Genomic DNA, 19,860 nt, shown 5'->3' with positions numbered 1-19,860 from the left:
GCCCCCTGTTAGCCCAAGAGGTCTCTCTTGTATACAGCAACCTCTTTCTCAGTTATCATCGGAGGTAATTCTTAGTCAGTCTTTCCAGATCTTAGAAAAAAGCAGGCTGAAAAAGGATTTTATGAAAGATCTACACATGATAAATCAGCATAGAAGACAAATATTTTTTTCCATTCTCCAAACACAGAACGGGAAAGCAAAGCATCATCTTAGAATTAATAATTATGGGGCTTTCAGAAGACCTGGACTTCAACTCCCTGATTCTTGCATTCATAAGATTCCCAGACATTTCATCTCTGCTCAGTATATGTCATTTTTCAGTGTTTCTCATCTGGATGAAAAAACATACTCTATTTTGAGATATTTGTGCTTATCCTTAATGAAGGGCTTTCCAGAAAGGCTTTTATTGACCCTTTCATTGTAATCATGAACATTATTGTTTTTTGGGTGATTCCTCCTGGAAATCCACACCTCATTCTCCACAGTGATGAATGAATCATGTGTAAATGTCACGTTACACAGAAAGAAGTTTGAATTTCACAGAAAGAAGTTTGATTACTTTGAAAATAATTTTCGAACTCTTCTCAGCATCATCAGGTTGGTCATGTCTGCACTGAAACATCAAGATAGATTGCTGTCTACATTTTGGAAAAACAGAAAGAGAATTCAGAAGCATTTGTCCCAGCACCTTAATATTTTTAGTTTGCATTTGTAATTATTACACGCACTCTTAATTGAAAAAGATTCCTTTAAGAACATTTAAGTGTTGTTTATACCCTTGTCATTGTCCTACTTGATTACCTGCTCTCTCTGCTACCCCATTCTCCCTCCGAGTTGAGAAATGTTTATTTAGTGATTTTACTTGACATTCTCTTGCATTATTTCCCAACACTCCCACCCCTGCTCATTCTTTTTTATGTAATGAAATTCTAAAATATAAAATCTAGGCTTTTCTTATTTGAATTTTTAATAAGACATTCTTTCCCTAGTGAAGTAGTGTCCGTAGAGACTTGCCACGGAAGGATGTGGCAGACTTAATATTCAAACAATGCAGTTATTAGATTTGAACTTAAAAAACATTGTGTTAACATTAAAGCCTTCTGTACAGCTTGCTGCCCATTACATTTTAACAAGATCCATTTAAATAGCTTAGTAATTTAATTTCTGAACACAAAACCCAAACCTGAGTTATCACTCTAAACTCATCCAAATAAGAATACTGCAAAGCATTACAGCAGATAAATTAATAACTTAAATTAATAACAAAATTAGTGATATAAGAGAATGAGGAGCTCAGAGGTGATTTCCTCACTTTTCACTAGAATTACAGAGGGAAATGGGCATATATGTAAAAACTTGCAACCTTGAAACCCCCTAGCCAACTGCGAATCAGTCAAAACATGTTTTAATGAGCATCTCTTGTGGTAGTTCTGCTTATTTTAACCTGCCCCTATCCCACCTCCTTCTATTTCTTCTCATCACTTGTAGTCTTTCTCAGTTTTGTTTGGTTTTTTAAGTAGGGATCAGTTCCCTGATTCAGTTCACTGCTTGATGTCACAAGCACTGCTACAGTCAGAACTGAAGGGCTAGTGCAGAAGCAAGACCAAGAGGGACGGTGGCGAGAGCTGCGGGAACCCTTACTGGGGCCAAAGGAAATGCCCTGGCCACATCACAGCATCTTTCAGTCACTCTTGCTTAGGCTTGACCGCTTCGACATTCACATCTGGTGCATGGTTTAGATCAACTGATCTTTAAAAGGTATAGGGTCCTGTCCAACTCTCTTTGTGCCTGGCAGGTATGTGGTTACTTTACAAATAAAGGAGAGCTGACAAAATAAAGGCCTATCTTATCTAGTATTCCCTCTTTGATAGTATCAACCACCAGATAATTCAAATACCGACATAAAATTTGCACTTTGGGCACTTATACATCTATATGACCAAGCAAGTCACTTATTCCTGGTTTTCACTTAGTAAATGTTGTTTGTATAATAATGAACAAATACTCCTAGGTGAATGTGTTGGGGTTTATCATCCTTATGCCTCTTCATCAGAAAAAAGAATAAACTTTGGATGACTGAACATCACTACTGAGAGGATAAGGCAGGTGCCAGACAGAAGGAAGCTTAATTAGCAAATCTCAGGATAAATTTTCACAGGTAACAGCTAGAAAGAGAAAAAAAAATAAAAAGATCCTTTTATTTCTACACTGAGTACAGTTAATATGGAAGTCACTGCAGTAACAAGCATGGAAACCCAAATTTGCAGTGCTGTTTCTGACTGCATTTGAACTGAATTTACCCTGTGTTTCAAAGACAGGAAAATAATTCCTTATCTTTGCAAGAAAAGAAAGGAGGAAGTACAAGAAAAAAATTGTGATCATATCCTAATTGCGAAGAAAGTTGGATTAGAATCTCTCCAAACAGATCCCAGAATTGTGGTGATTAATGCTTTACATCAGGCTACATTTTATAGACAGCAGATGGGCTAGGTCTACAGCTTTTCTCACTGACAGGAGAGGTAGAATTAAAACCATTTCAGTAACGTTTTAGGTTTTGCCTTAGGTGACCACTGTAACACAAATCTAAGATACAATTGTTTATGTCAATGCCACTTTCATATCCTTCATGTGTTTGTTTTATGCCTCAGGAAATATTTCTTTTGAGAAAATCTATTATTAATGAATCCAGAGATATTGTCTTGTCTTATCTGCTGATCCAAATTAATGTCTGTGATCCATATTCTAAAGGGAATTAGTGTACATATTGTAAAGTATGAAATACCTCCTTTCACTAGAACAAAGGAAGCTGAGAAGATCGAGACATGATGCAGTATTAAAGGCTGGTTCTTTTCAGATAATGGTTTTGGGCTAACTTGGAAAAATGAATTAATAACAGATGAAATTCAAACTTTTTTTCCTCAAAAAGCCTTTGCTTTCATACTCTTCTGATTTTGCACATCCTAAATCAGTACATCCTGAGTGAATGCTACTCTTTGGTGCCACTAGCTGCAGGCAAGCTAGAAGGCCATTTGGGGCAAGTGAGGTAAAGTATGGAGAGCGAAGAGATGATCTGGTTGCAGTCACCCTGAAATCCTCTTATTCTGACAGATTTCTGCTTGATATCTTCATTAATAACTTATTTTGATAGTGATAGCAATAGTGAAAGAAGTGTTCTCCATCTAGCAAATATATAGCCCACTAGAGAAGTCATATAACATTTTTTGAAGTAAGTCGCATTTTATTTTTGAAATGTCCTACTTAAAGAAACACCAGAGGAACTGTGTTTGGGAAGTGGAACTTACAATCAAATCAGATTGGGAGGATTTTCATCTCAAATTCTGCTCAATTTTAAAGGGTCAGCCCTTTTTGATTTTGTAATTCGCAATGATATTCAAGACCTGAAAATGCTGTAAATACAGAACAGTGCTTGGAAGCTCTCGAATGTTGTGGTGCAGAATGTCTGAACCATATCAGAGTTAACATACTCCACTTTGATGAAAACAGTCAAATAGAGGAATGCTCTATGATAGTCAAACAAACAAGCAGCTCATATAAAGTAAGTCCACAGTACTCACTTCAGCACATGTGGGAAACAACCGTTACGATGAAGACATCAGTGCAAGATGACGAAAATCACCTTCTCCTTTCATTCCCTCGCTGGCATAGAGGATGTATCTTTTCCATTCACTGTCTGCCTTGCATCCCTCACTTGTGTTTTTACATTAACTCTTCTCCCACTAATCTTCCTAAACTAAGTATCAAGCAGTGGCAGAGGAGAGTCTCATCTCTCTTGCTAGTAGGGGCGAAAGTAGCATTTTTTTGGTAACTGTTACCTTGGACCACTTAACTGAATGATTCTCTTCTTCCCTGAGGCTGAACACTCAATGGTTGAGTTCAGAGAGGATTCTCACTATTTCACATCAAGTTTTGGATATTCCTTAATTTAGAGAAGAAGTCAGGTCCTTCAAGCAAAACCTCAAAAATAAAACTCTTAAATTGTGGAGGTCCCTATGATGGTAAAAGATTGGTTATTTTCTCAATGAAAAGCAGTGATATGAAAATAACTTTAGCTATCAATATTTTTAGAAAAAGAAAGGGAAGCAATAAGGGAGAGTTGGGTTAAAAGTGAAAGAAGGAATAGCTGAGCTTTCTGTTTGTACAGAAATCTAGGAGAAGATCCTGTTACGTTCAGAAGCTGCCAAAAAATGGAATGCCAGCCAACCATCTCATTTTCTATGTCAAATAAAAGCCACGAGAAAAACATTTCTAGCTTTATTTTCTTTCCATGTGATTTAGAGTAAATTCATTCCAGTTTTGATTTCTCAATGAAACAGAGACAAAAGACATTAGTCTGAATTTGAATGAAAAGGGAGCTTAATTTTGTGGGGTTTTTTTGTCTAGAAAAGTAAATTGAAATATTTTCACTCCATGTAAACTATTTTTTTTTTCTTCTTCTTTTTTTTTTTTTTTTTTTTTTTTTGGGGGGGGGGGGGGGCCACAAAACTCAAATGCAATTGTTCACACTACACTGCCCATGACGAGTTGTTCAAACTTTTGCTTTGCTCTGATGTTCCAGCACTTTGCCCAAGACTCTGTGGCCTCTAAGGCAGAGAGTTTGCCTAATGGGGATAACAGACGTCTCAATAAGAGATACACACAAGGTAAATGCTCAGGAAAAGGTATGCTAAATTTCTAGGAATGGTCAACACAAACTGACATATTGGCTTTCCAGTTAGGCTTTTTCTTAACTGTACTCCATTTCAATAGACATGGAAGACAAGGAAGTATTTATTTCTCATTAATCTACAGAGTAAGTAAAATAATAAAAATGTTCTCCAGAGTAACCATAGCACAATACACCTCTTAAAAGCAATAGGACTCGTGTAAACTTATGGAAGACACACTAACTATATTGGAAAAATCTTTTCCCATGGACAGTGTAAACAGACATTAAAGGTGACCTTCTTTTTTTTTTTTTTTTTTTTTTTTTTTAAAAAAAAAAAAAACATATAAAGTTCCTACAAGAGAGAAAAATAAACCCACTGAACATATTATTGTTGTAACCCTCTCATAACCTAAGGACAGAGACCAAGTCTCAAAAACAACAGACACAGAAAGGAAACCAATTGGAAGAACAACAATACTTTTATACTTTTTACATTCCCAGCTCTCAGACCAGTAATTCAAAAAAACATGAACAAGAAGAAAGCAATGGATCAAAAAAAAAAAATCTTTATTACATAGGGAACAAAAGCTGAAATGTTAATCAATTTCTAATTACAGGCTACATAAAATAAAAAAATACAAATATAGTATTAATTAATGATGGTCTAAGAAAGGGGAAGCAAGATTTGCAGGGAGAGTCAATGTATTTTATAAAATCAATTTATATAGCAAGACAAAACAAGTAAACTTTTGGACTCAAAGACTCTACCTCAGGGAAATCACAGAATCACAGATTGGCTGTACGTTATCATACAATCATAGAATCAGTCAGGTTGGAAGGGACCTCTGGAGATCATCTAGTCCAACCTCCCCGCTCAGCAGGGTCACCTAGAGCATGTTAGACAGGGTTGCATCCAGGCGGGCCTTGAAGATCTCCAGAGAAGGAGACTCCACAACCTCTCTGGGCAACCTGTTTCCAGTGCTCCGGCACTCTCACAGTGAAGAAATTCCCCCTCACGTTCAGGTGGAACTGAAAGGAAAACTAACAACTTTGTTAAAATAATGAAGGGCATCAGCACCCCAATCTGATACCACCAGCAATTTGCATGAATTCTTTCTGCAGTGTGGCAGCGAACTAAATACTGCTCCACATGCAGCAGAGGAAAGAAGCCAGTGCACCACTGGGCACAGAGATCACTTAGCATTTAAATTCCAGCAATCAGAAACTCCTTGCTATTTTATGATGCTACGGAATATATCTATATTTGATTTAAGTTCACCTTTTAAATATTGTCAGTATTATACATTGCCATACTTGTTTGTAATTCAAGATATTGTGAGTGCTAAGCAACATCTAGAAATAGATAGAAAAACAGACATATTATTGTGTGCCATATATTTAAATAAACATAATGAAAAGACAGAAATCCCTTCGCTTTAGCAGAATATTTGTACTCTTTTTTTATAATCTCTCCCTATTCCATTCTTGCAATAGCTTAAATATTGACCAAAAAGAAAAAAAATAAAAGGAAAGATAAAAAAACATGCTATCATAGAGTGAAAAAGTATTCATTGCTTTTTAAATCTAAAAGCCAGTATTATTTTAAGGTTTACTGTTAGAGTTCCAAAGACGTAATTTTATAACAATGAAGGAAGGAGCATAAGAGTTTGCAGTTCAGTAGGTAACTGTGAAGCTGAAGACGCAAATGAGTGACTTAGAATTACTACCTATTTAAGTCATCTAGTGACAAATATCAGTGAATGGGAGGTATGCCTTTGGCATACACAGATGAGAGAATATAATAAATTGTCTTGTTTTAAGAGGAAATGGAAAAATGTACCTTCAAACCACCTTTAAAATTACGACATCTAGAAAAAGGTCATCATTAATGTGATAAGATGGTAAAACTGTCTTTCTGTAACACCTTATCTAGCTGAGATGGATACAGCAAATGGCAATAGGAAATTATTTTTACCACATTATCTACACTCATAAGGCTTGTGTCATGATTGTTTTATGTTGTTCCCCCGAATTTTTATCTCTGTTTTTTTTATCCCTTTTATTTTATCCCACTGGCAAGCCAAGGAGTAGCTGAGGAGTGCCAAATCATGAACTGTTCATTTAGGTAAAACTCACTTCGGAACAAATCTGGAACAAAGCCTGAGAAGTGTGATATCTACAGACTCTTTGTGAGGAGGAGAAGCTCATACAAAAGTATGGCACTCAGATGGGAGTCTTCAGGCAGGTATTTCTGATTGACCACTCAGGCTCCTTATCGCCCTTAGTCAGTAGTGGCGGTGCTGTCTTACACTAATTCACTGTGCCTTACGAAGATCGCTGCTCTGAATTTAAGAGTTCCTTATAAACAGAGATAAACTTGACTGGGTCATCTCTTCACTCAGAAAACTGAGACGCTTCTAGCGGTCACTCCATTTTTCAGTTGCTTCTGTGGGACTTTCAACCCCAAATATCACTATAAGCAATCTAAGACTGGAAGACTTGAACCAGTGACCCAGGAAACACCTATTCTTCCAAGACGTTGTCTATTCATTGCCTCCGTGAGGAACAGGAACAAAAGGCAAGATATTAAAAACCTCTTTTCTCTAGGAAACACGCTATTGGGCTCAATTACAAATCCCTTCACCTGTCCGAAACCGCCTGGAAGCGAAGAACTGCTCACTGACTCCCCTGAAGCTCTGCGCTAGAGGCAGTATGTCTCCAGGGAAATTGCCCTGCCAAGGCTTCCGAGACTGTGGGAGCCAAGACACAGGAAAGTGCTCAAGTTAAAGTGGCTTCTTGTAGGTCATGGAAACATGATAACTACTCGTTACTGCTCAGGTTAAACAAATCGGATATGCTAAAAACTGCCAACATCCTCAGATTCTCTTTTGAAAAGAAAATCACTGTCCATGTTCCTCACCTATTGAACACTGAATGACGGACAAAAATTTGCAGCTGTAGTGTACCTGCTGAATATTGCTAAAGGTTAGAAGCTTCACAGCCTTACAGGTAAGAAATGATCACACAGTGTATAGTTTCAAGTCTTTTCAAATTGGAAAATTAAGAAGTTATTATTAGGAAAAATTATGTCAGGAAGAAACCAGTCAAATCTGTGGAATACATTATTTTATTAAGGTATTAATTGCTGCTACAGTTTCAAGAATACACTAGAAAATGTATATGACTATCTCTGTTAAATTAGTGACTATGCTCTCTAAAATGACAAGCTTAACTATAGAAAAAAATGAGCAAAGGATTTCTAAATGGGCTTAATGGATTAGTTATTTCAGATTAGCTAGCAAACCCTTCCTAATTCTGTATAATACATCAACGTGGAATGCAAGATAGTGTGTTTAGATATATTTCAACTGAATACCAGAACATCTTTTAAGCAAGAGGTTTTGAAAGACAGCACCATTAGAAATAAATAAAACCTTCTCTAGACAAAACTAAAACTAGGGATTGGGTTGAGTTTGTGTTCCTAGAATGTTCAAAAAATTTTATCTTCAAAATATGCCTTCTGATAATATAATAACATGCAATATATACCCAACAACATATATTATATAACATATGATATAACAACACGTAATATTTTTATTACTCTCTCTCTTACATAATATGCTTTTTTAAGTACTAGTGGTCTTTGTAGACACCTATTCATTATCAAAACCTCACTTCACTGAGACATAAGGTAATAAACTGGCATTTGCGAAGATTTTTTTTCCCCTAAATATACATTGGACTCATTTTAGGTTCCAAAAATGTGACCCACACTGATGAAGTAAAATGCCTGTAAAATTTTGCTAATTTGACACTATAAAGACTCTCTGAAACCTTCATCCTAAAACACAACAGCATTAGAAAATCCAACCTCTCTTCAATAAAAAGATCTAATCTGATAAAACTGTACTATACGAGAAATTAATACATGGTTCTACTTAGTACTATGTGAGAACGGTGCAGTGAAACATGAAATAATTATTTTCGAAAACCCAAATGAAGCTTAGTGGAGTCCAGGAAAAGGATCCTGAGTAACAAATCAGGGCAATCCTATTACTTTCCCTACAGAAAAAGTCATGTTCTTCAGTGCTGTCATAGTCCTGATTGTGTTTATTGTTTGATAATCCAGGAATAGAACAGGTAGGCAGGTAGAGATTCTATAATTCAACACATCTCTTCCAGTTAATTGTTCCTCTATATAGCAAGAAATCTTTATTAGCCAATAAAAAAAAATCCTTACATTTACAGCATTACACTATAGGTAATGTATTGAAAGGGTTCTGCTCTGAATGATGCTCTTTAAAGAGAAGTGCAAGGCTTATACTTTTATACTGACTAGCACCTTAACAGTTACATTTGCTGGAAATATATTCAACCAGTAATATCCCAACTTTCTCACACTAAATTTATACTAAAGCAAAATTCCCCCTCTCACTTGACTGAGGAATCATTCTATGTTCCATTTCCATCTTTCTCACACTATAAGACAGAAAATTCTAATGCTAATTTCTAGTTCAATGTAGTGAACCCATGCATTTTTCTTAGTTGATAAATCTGCAGGATTATTTTTTGTAAACAGGGTAAGGTCTTAGCAATGCTGTATATACATTTCCAAATGCCATTACTAATATTAAGACATTATTAATACTACAACTTTTCTTGAATGTAGCCTTTCCAGCACAAATTCTCCAAAGAAAAATTAATCCTTAAACTAAATAAAAACTTTTTATTGCAGTATGCCAGAGAGTTTGCAACAATAAAAATACCTGTTTAATTTATTGTTATTCCCTTTAAAATCCTCCTTAACGATCTTTAAAAGACATACAAGAAGGCCAAACTTTTTGATACTACACTTACAGAGGTATTAGTATCACAACAATGACATTAAAAAGGCATCATGCCGATATAAAATGGAAGAGAAATAAGGTAAAATGAACACTAAATTCACACGAAACATCTCCATTTTCTTCCTACCAGTAATCTCATGTACTATACACTAAAAACAGCCTATAAAATTGCAATTCATTTTAATATCTGTACAGCAAGCAACTGATCAATGGCAAGTTTATAATACTAAATTAACAATGAATACAGTTAAGTTTTTGCAACTGTATGCTTTCCTCATAAAGCCAGTTGATTGCACCTCATTATAATTCTACCCTTGGTAGTGAACTACCTACAGCACTTACACTTTCTAAACATGTTATCTACAACGGTAAACATAAAACAAGAAGTTTTATTATTTACAAGGCATGGAAAATACCTTCCACTGCTCTGTAGCCCCTATCAAGCCTTACCATGAAAGAATTAGTAATGACAAGTGTATAATGTCATTGGTTTAAATTATTTTAATTTTACACATATTTTATTCTGGGTTGAATGATGACAAAAGGTACCAGCATCAGAAAAGGTCTTTTAAACCAGTACCATCAGCACGTAAGATTTAATTTTTAATCCCTCTTTCCTCTAAAACCTCTTTCAACTTTTCTCAAGCTCTCAGCCAGGTAACAGCTGCCAGTCAGGTCACACCTCTCTTCTTAGCATGTATATCAAGGAGAGAAGCATTAGTGAGCATCTGACGTATCGACATAAAAGGGTCCTCATATTGATGCCTAATAGTGGGAGGACAAATTATCCAAGACATAAATGAAATCTCTTGTTTGAAAAAAATGGGGAGTCGCAGAACTCTGAACCCCTCTGAGAGTTCAGCAAACCCCCAGGCTCAACCCTGCAGGGGCTGCGGTGGCAGCTGTAGGTTGCAAAGAGGGATTTGGGAAATTCTAAAAAGTGCTGAAAGAATTCATACATATAGTTAAAACTCTACTGTGGAAAGTAGATTTTCATATAAATTCATTACCCAATGCATCAGAAGTTTAATAACTGTAAATATTTATGCAAATTACTTCAGTTACTTATTCACAGATTTCTTTTCCATGCTTTACGCTCAGTGCCTGGTATACATCCTAATCAAAGAGCACTTTGGTCCTCTACTTATCCCAGTGCATACAATGCATATATCAGTTTGAGCAGTAGCTATGAAAGTAGCCATAAACAAAGCAGAGTGGACATCCTACGTAGGCTTATTTCGTAACTTGTTAAGCCACTACTATGAACATGCACAAGAAATCAAATGTTTTCCAAAACTCTCCCTGAGTTTACTTGAAGACTTGCTTTTAGCCTTTCCTTTACTATGGCAGATGAAAATAGTCTTAGGGTTTTTTGGGTGGGATAAGCCTAACAAGTAGGATAAACAAACCTACTGGACCTTCCAGGGAAATGAGTACAGTACGGTATCATGCAATACTGCTAGACATCAAATTAGATTTTACTTTGAGATAGAAGAGGCTAGAAAGGGTTTGCTAAGGATAAAATTATGTATATAAGAGTATAATAATTCGATGACCTGAAATTCTTCAGAATCCCTAACCACAAGATAACAGCAATATCAAAATTTGCTCTTTTATAAGTCTATCTCTATGCCAACTACATGTGGAAATACTTTGTAACCTTTCCCCTTCCCATTCCAATATGCAATCATATCCTAAATTGAAAAAAGGACACAAGGTAATATAAAAAACAATAGGGAGCATAGCAGACAAGGTGAATGCTAAGGAAAAGATACAAGGAATTAAAATTTCTAATAAAAATGAAAAGATCTTCTGCTTTACTTTTAAGTAGTGTGTGTGATTTTTCAAAAAATGTGAATTCAAACTCATTCTGTTAAAAAACCAACCTGTATATTAAGTTTACCACTATAAAAAGGAGGTGAAAAAGCCTTGTTGAGTCACAGATGAAAGATGTTTTTGAACATCAGAACAAGAGAATAATGACCCATAAGAAAAAGGTAAAGAAAATCTGCCTTAAGAGAATGCTTACTTTGCCTTGAAAAGATTTTACCTTGAAAAAAGTCTTTGATTTCCCCCTGGAGCCATTGAATTTTAAGATAGAAATTTTCAGTGATATAGCATCAGATATGATGGGGAAGTTTAGTATTCAGAGTATTCTTGTTTTGGAAAGGAAAGGTTATTAAGACAAGGCTCCTGAAAATTAATTTGAACCCATTTTGTACCATGGCATTCTTTCCTCTGCATACATTTAATTTGCAACATATCATATGTTTTTTATAAAAGTGTTGCAGATGACTTCAAATTCTTATTTTGAACATCTCAGAAATCTGGAGTATTCAGGTCTTTTCACGTAGATGCGAAATTGTGTAATTTGGATTCTGATCAAGGCTGAGATCCTGAAAACACACGCAGAAGGAAGAGCTTTCATTCAGATGGGACATGTGCTGGGGTGTTCAGTGCTGCCAAGCTGTAAAAATGTTACGCTTTCCTGAGAGATGGAGGTTAGTCTCTAAGGCTAGATTTGCAGTAGCAAGTAGTGCAGACCAATAGACAAAGTAGCTGGCAGTAAGGACCTGACATCCACAATAAAATCCGGTGGCATACTTTTCTGAGGAGTGGGTTTTTTGAGTTTAGACAACCTCTAGTCTTGTCTTCTGGACTGATTTTTTTTTGCAACTGGAGTGCAGTATTCCTGCACTCCTGAAATTCATTTCTCTGTTTAATTTCATCCAAAAGGAATTTAATTCATTTGTGTTAACACTGCTCCATGATGCAAACCAAAACACAATACACGGGGATGATCAGGAGATGCACTTTAAGAGCATATTCTTGATCCAAACCAAGACACTAGTTTAATCACACACTGATCATCTAATTTTAACATCCAGCCAAAGGCATCAAGAGAAATCTTTTAGACTACCTGAGGGGGAGGCATTACTGTCAGTAAAAACTGTTACTTTTATTAAAATTGATGCCCACAAAACTGGCTAACCATAGACTTTTGCACAATGATTTGACGGAATGATAAGTCACATTTCTCTAGATATATATAAAGAGAGGCCAAAAGACAGATAAGATTACTGCAAAGTGACTACAAGAAGACTGGGAAATGTATTTTGCCTTCTGGTCAGAACTAAAACTAAAAATCTTTTTTTAAAAAAGATTAATTGACCATTTTCCTTACAGATTGGAGATTCAATTGATTTTACAGGAATTAACTACTTCATTCTACTGCCATATCTAGTAAAACTACCATACTAGCTTCTTGAGAGGATTGGCCCTGGTTTGCTTGGCGAGTTCCATTAAAAATGAATTTTAACAAATCTAATTATTATTTCAGAAGCAACTGACCAGCCTTGTCAATCATTGTGTTGAGAAAACATATAAACTCATTTGTACTTAACTTCAGCAATGACAATCAAACTTTATAAGCCTATACTTGGAAATTTTCTGTCTTAGAGCTGAACAAGCAATACAGTATAGGCACGAATTATAAAGCTGCGAAACATGTAATCCAACCACACGACGAAGGGGGAAAAAAAAAGACAGGGCCGACGACTGCTGAACTTCCATAGGGAAAGGCACAGAGTCTACCAGCAGAGCTTCCAGCTTTCAGCGATGGGGACTGTCATCTCAGAACACAGCAAGCACCATTCCCGACGTTCAGCACTTTTCACCGTAGAAGAGCAGTAAGTGTGATGAGCAAGGTGCAACTCTTACTCTCGGCACATCTTTTGGGGGAATGAGTGCTTCATGGTGCGAGAATGCTTTGTGACTCCAGCTGGGGAGCGGCGTACAGAGTCTTCAAATTTTCATCGTATTGAGAATTAAGCGCCGGCATTGTTCTCACCCCTGCCAGGGTCAACACCATAACCTGTGGTACAAACGCTAGAAATTCAGCATCCTGAGCTATTTGATCTTGTCCAGTTTTAACTGAGGTCTCTCTCAAAAAGCGAAAGAGAACATTTTTCAAAGTGCCAATGACAAGCACAAAGTCACACTTCTGTTATTTTCACCTGTTTTTATCCTCTTTGCCTGGATTGAGAAAAGCGCTTAAGTGAATTCAATGGCCGTATGTGCATGCTTAAAAGCATACTGTTAAGAGTGGCACTGTGCTTATAATCATGTGCTTTCATCTATGTGCATCCAAATGATGCTAGAGATTGCTTGCTTGTAGTTAACAGGATGCAAAAATGAAACCTTTACAAATACAGCATAAATTATCCTCTTTTCTGCAAAGCAACTACCACTGGAATTAGGAAAGATGCAGTGAAAACAGAGGTAGGCTGGTTTGAGTGGAGAGGCAGGGGCATCGCTCTGGGAACTTTTCTGAATTTCAACCAACTGAAGCAGTTTTCTTTATCCAATACTAAGATGTTTGCATAAGATAAATACAAGGAGCACTAGGTAGGTCTCTTTTAATCTTCAAATTTTAAGAAATCATTGCATCTTTCATCTCTGAAATATGTGGGAAGATACATTTTTTTAAGTCAGGTAGACTTACAACTGAGACATAGTTCACCTGGGTTCTAATACCAGTTATACTGCAAGATTTTCATGCCTTTAATGCCTTTAGTTGAATATGTATGGCAAAATTCCCTGTTTTGAAAATTTTCTTTTAAAAGTAGTAGAATCAAATATATACAGTATTTTAAAATAGCAAACCCTCAGAAGAAAATAAAATTTTCAATACAAGTAGATTGATGAGAACTTACCAACTACTACATTTGCTTGTCTTGTGTTTGAGAAGGCGAGGGAACAGCAAATATAGCCAAATGACAGAATGTTTTTTGCAAATAAGTTTGATCATTGTTCGGGTTTTGGATGCTGTTTGTTACTAGGCAATGCCAGTCAGATATGATATAAATGCTATTTGCAGGATGTGTCTTTCACATGAATCAAGCAGGATGAGAGATTGCTACCTTGGGTTCAGGTTGCATTGCCTCTTTAGGTCTACTTGGTACTACAGTGGAGTGCTGGTTTTGAATGCTGGCCTGATGTGTCTGGAGAGTCAGTGCTCAAGCACTCTGGTTCCAAGGAGCTGCATAGCTACATCCATGAATACGAGGTGCTTTAAGGCACTTGTACATTTTGAAGGAGGTGAAGTCATCTCTGTAGACAAAGCTATAGATCTAAAATGACCTGCAGGGCTCCAGGCACAGCTTATCTAAAGAAAACAACTCACTCACTGTAGAAGCTGAGATTATTTGGCATATTTTGATTAATGCAAAGATTTAGACAAGTGGGAAATGATGACAGGGTTTCCAGCACAGAACACTTGAGACTGTAACTCATTTCCTTCTCTGGTAAGAAGAGGTCAAAGTTATTTCTCTTTTAAAACACGAGGCAAAGAGTAAACCTATTCCTCTTTTGGAACTGTGAAGTAAGTTCTATTTTATGTTTGCTTTTTAAAAACATAAAGAATCATTTTTTAATTGCTATTACTTTTAGACTGTCTGCTACTTGCACAATTTAACCCAGAATTCATTTGATAACATTTAAAATAGTGATACATATGCTACTGGCAGTACTCACATAACCTGCGGTACAAGGAGGTAGATTCTGATTGCCTGCATGGAGATGCTAAATCAGGAAAGCATCTGCACCTGAGCAGTTATTTTAATCCCCCTACTATAATGTAAATGTCTCTGCTTCTTAGCTGACTAGGCTTGAAATAGATAGATGAGAATCTGATATTAGGCCCTTGTTTGCGGTGGCCTGGGAGGTTTACAGCCTCAGGCAGTTGGGTCTTTGTGGGAGATGATAAAAAGAGGATTGGCAGTGAGACTAGGGTCCTCATGTAAGGCTGCCACTGAAAGACTGGGAGCACATCTCTCTGTGCAAGTGTGCAAAGCATGACACAGCTAGCACCCAAAGCCAAGCAACTGCTATTGCTACTATGGCAACTGCTCTGTGATATATATTGGCTTTTACAAATGCAAGAAATAAACTGTTCTTCTTTTAATAGTATCTACTGCACTAGAAACTATCACACCAAAGCACTAATTGGTGTTTGTACTGACAGTCGTTAGCACAGAGGCCAGAATTTAATTGATGCAGGCTAAACTAGAGTTACTTCCAGATATGAACACTGGAAATGAAGTTTGAGCTGTATCAGCAATCTAGTGGGAACAAGCTTGAAAACCAGCTCTTTTGACTTTAAGATATATAAAGGACTTCACCGTCCTGTGTTATCTCTGCACACACATCAAAATTCACTTGAAGAGAAAAAATGATGTAGCTTAATAGAGAAATGTTATCACCATTTTTACTACCTTACCTTTCTTTTCTTTTTTTACTAAAAAATAACAATTTGATTTTGTAAGCTTCCTTCCTTTCCAGAAAGAAGAATTTGCTCAATACTAGGGTATGATCAGAAGTGATAAAGATGCTGCAGCTCCAGAAGCTGCTACTCAAGAGTCCTTAATAGTCTACACACATTTAACTCTTTTCATCAGCTTAAATCACCCTGAATTGATGAGTTAAGCCATGTACTTCATATTAATCGTAACGGAAGGCTGCACCACATCTATAGTGCAAATCCAGACTACCTCTTGCCAGGCTGACAAGTCACACAAGGGTTTTCGGATGAGAGACAGCACATCCTCTCCTGTGATCAGTGGTCCCTTCACTAGGGCTGCATTTTGAGCCCAGGCACTGTGGATCACATGGCAGCAGGAGGTCACCAGCCTGTGCCTCCCTCCACACAAGCACGTGTGTCCCCTGGCAGAGAGGTTATCAGAGAGAGTTAAGCTAACACTGGTAGTTCACAAAAAGGCTAAGCAAGGGACATGAGCACAGTTCAGTGACAATTTGTGATCACGGAAATTCAACTGCCTGTGATCGTCTGAGCATATATCTAATACATTAACATAAGTCTTTGAAACGAACAGGCTCTGTAAAAATCGCTGTAGAATTATGACAACTCATATGATAATTCCTAGGTACTAATTCAGTGTAAGTATATTAATTGTAGCTGACTTTCTTCTATTAATTACCAATAATTTAGGTAATTTATGTGTTACAACTTTTCTATATACAAAATTCAGTGTTCTTAAAGAGATGATTACTATACTTGCAAACTTGTGTTGCCATTTTCAACAGCAATGACGAGTGCTTATTTGCCTATGTTGTAGCTAAGAAAAGAACACAGAACAAAGGGATAAAAGGCATACTTTTCAATTAGGTTCTGAACTCCTAGAAAAACTGTCATTCATATCTACAGAATTCTTAATACATTAGTACTTCAGGAGCTGTGGCATTGTAGACAGCTGGTGGGATTAAGAAGCCTTTCCTACCTAGGATATATCCAGAACAAGAATGTGTAGCACAGACACCAATGCACCAATTATATGAACAGTGCTGACATACTCACAAAGACAAAATGATGCAATTTCACTACTAAATCCTGTTTTCTCCTCACCATAAAAAAAGAAAACTTTAACCTGTGCCCCGTAAGTTGCACAAGTTAGTGAGTAGTAGAGATGAAAACATATAGTTAAGCATACCTAAGTTACACTGGCAGATTTTTGTAAACGAACATACACAAACTCTTGAAGCTCAAGAGCAGATCTTTCTTGCACTCCGGCCATTTACATAGCTTTCCAAGCTAATATTTAATCTAATAAACAGTAATCATAATAATCAATGATAACCACTAAAATGTCAGTAATTACTTTCATAAACTCCTGACATCCTGAGAGATGTATTTTTCCTTCGAGCTGCAAAACACAATCTTCAAACGCCTTCCCTGTCAAAATAAGTGCAACAATTTTCACTACATAGTACTCTTGGTAGTATGGAAAGCGTTTCTTGTTGTTGCTGTTATCTTGTTGCTTAATGCTAGCTTTGCTTCTGTTCTTTGTAATTTAAAAAAATACTGGCTGAAATATTATAACTTTGTCTGGAGCACTTATAACAGCTTGTCTAGCTGACTACCAATTGCTGCAAGTCAAAATGATTCTCTATTCAACTCCTGCTAGATTAAAATTGATCTGCATTCTGAAGCAGGAAGATCCATTCACTTTCTAATCTTTCTACATATTTTTATTATTCTTACACAGATACATACTTTTATAACACAAATGGAAAGCCTTTAGGAATCTCACTGCCTGTGTTTCAATGAGCCTGTCCATATGGCAGCGATAGCTACGTTTATCCAAAAAACCACATCACTCATGCTAAGAACTCCTGCTATGTCATACACACAGAACGACATAGTGAAAATTGCTCACGTACTTTCTCTTTACATCTGTTATTTTACATACTTTTCACTGATTTTCTCTCATATAAACAGTCTTTTCCACATCTCTGCTACTAATGATTGTATATGGCTAAAAATTCCCATCACAGAGACTATTCCAATCTGACTTCAAGCAACTGATCATAGTAGTAGCCCTGAAATATGTCAGGAATAGTCTAAATAAAGAAGTTATGCACATGCAGTGCAAGCACCCAGACTGACCAATAACACTGGTGATGTAATATTAATGTATGGTGTATTTCTGTTCCATGGAATCCTCTTCTTCCTTGTTCTTACATTTTGTGTTATTTTTCCTTCTTGTTTAAATTAGATATAAAATCAAGTCCTGTGTGACACAAGAATTCTACAAGAATATTGCAGAATACCTACATAAGTAATTTCTTGTATTGATTTAAACCTTTAGGGTCTATTTCACGGATTAAAAAAAAGTCTAAATAGGGCAGACTGCCCTGGCTCCAGTCAATGTAATTTTACAGAAATCCATAGCAGAGGATTGATCATGCTGAGCTTATCTCTAATGTAGTTTACAAATACTGACTCTTAGTGCCTTAACTTAGGCCCTCTTTGCTCTGAAAGATATTTTTATGCCTACTCTCATAACAGATGGGCACCCAAATATTTTATAAGAGATGACAGAAAAATTACATTATATAAAGTTGGGGAGAGGCAGAGTAATATCAAAGCAAAAAAAAAATCAGAGAACAAAAATAATGAATTTGCCTGAACCAATCTCCTATTTCATGACCTCATCATGCAGAAACTGCCTATCAATTTCGCAACAAGCAATAAATATTAAAATGAAATTTTTTTGCATGTCTTATCAAAAGCTCCCAATATCAATTGTTTTCACAAATGTTTTTTTCCTCCAAGCAGTGAATGCCTCTTCATCAATCTTTTATCAAAAGCAATCTTGTTCTGATTTCACTCTTATCAGAAAAGCTTCTCTCTCTCTTTTTTTCCCTCTTTCTTGGCAGAAGGTACATGAATATCATTTTACACTTGACTGTGGCTGCATCTCCATCGATCAGGAAATAAAAAGTAGGTCTGAAGGATATGTCATGACCCTGCAGAGCTCCAAACAACAGGAACATATGTAATGATTCCACTGTGCCTGATACAGTGACAAAGGAGGAAGCATGTGTGCACAGCTGCCTGAATGTGTTAATATTCCTTTTTCCAAGGGATGCTTCTGTTGCAAAGTATTTCTAAGAAAAGAAACAGAAGATTCACAGAGGAGTCAATTTCCACATGCCTTCCTGACACGTCCATCAGGCTTGAAAGGGAATACACATTTATCAAAGCACTGACACAGTACAGCGCTCGGGTTTTCATCCTCACTTGCTGTAGGGGACATACTTGGTAGCGGCTCGGTGGCCGGGACTGCAGCGGGGACCCGTGTGGTAAGTGGCCACAAGCTGCCCCCTGCCAAGCACAGCCGGGTCCAGCCACCTCGGAAACTGGCTCGGGCAACCCATGGTGGGCCAAAACTGCAGGCAGCCAGGGGAGAACGCGGCACCTCGGCTGGCACGTAACTGCGAGACAGCAGCAGCCACTGGGGGCAGGAGAAGCTCTTGGAGACAAGTGGCTGCAGGTGTGTGGCTGAGGAGATGGCTGGAATGCCCCAGTGCACTGGAGGTGCACTCTTCCAAGGGGGCATCCACGCCGAAGGGGTATATCCTGGGGGGACTGCAGGGCATCCCGAGGGACCACGGCTGCCGGTGACCCATGCCAGGGCACGGACACCAAGAAGGAAGGAGTGGGGAGGAAACCCGGCAAGGAGCAGCAGACAAAAGCCGTTCTGCACATGACCCCAGTACCCTGCGCCGCTCGTTGCCTCACTGGAGAAACTGGGATGACAAATTGGGTAAACAGGGAGCTGAGACTAGAACAGGGGGGAGAGGTGTTTGGCCTTAGCCAAGCTGAGGCAGAGGGTTACTTAAGTGGTCATTTAATTATGTTCTCCTTTTTATTCAATACCCAAAACAGTGATTTGGGTTTGCATTAATTGGCAATAAATTAAATTAAGAAAAGATTCCCTGAGTCAAAGCTGTCTTGCTCACGACACTTGCCGAACCTCCTCC

At 37.3% G+C, this 19,860-nt stretch overlaps 1 protein-coding gene across 1 annotated transcript in view; it reads right to left on the bottom strand.

Annotated features, from left to right (window-relative positions):
* The window catches only part of PRKN (parkin RBR E3 ubiquitin protein ligase), an 887,769-nt gene that overhangs the window by 775,434 nt on the left and 92,475 nt on the right, over positions 1–19,860 (bottom strand). The window lies entirely within an intron of this gene.

The sequence above is a fragment of the Rhea pennata genome, chromosome 3 (genome assembly GCF_028389875.1).
Source record: "Rhea pennata isolate bPtePen1 chromosome 3, bPtePen1.pri, whole genome shotgun sequence".
NCBI classification, from domain to species: Eukaryota; Metazoa; Chordata; class Aves; order Rheiformes; family Rheidae; genus Rhea; species Rhea pennata.
The sequence above is the reverse complement of the archived record's forward strand: the minus strand, read 5'-3'. Positions and strand labels throughout refer to the sequence as shown.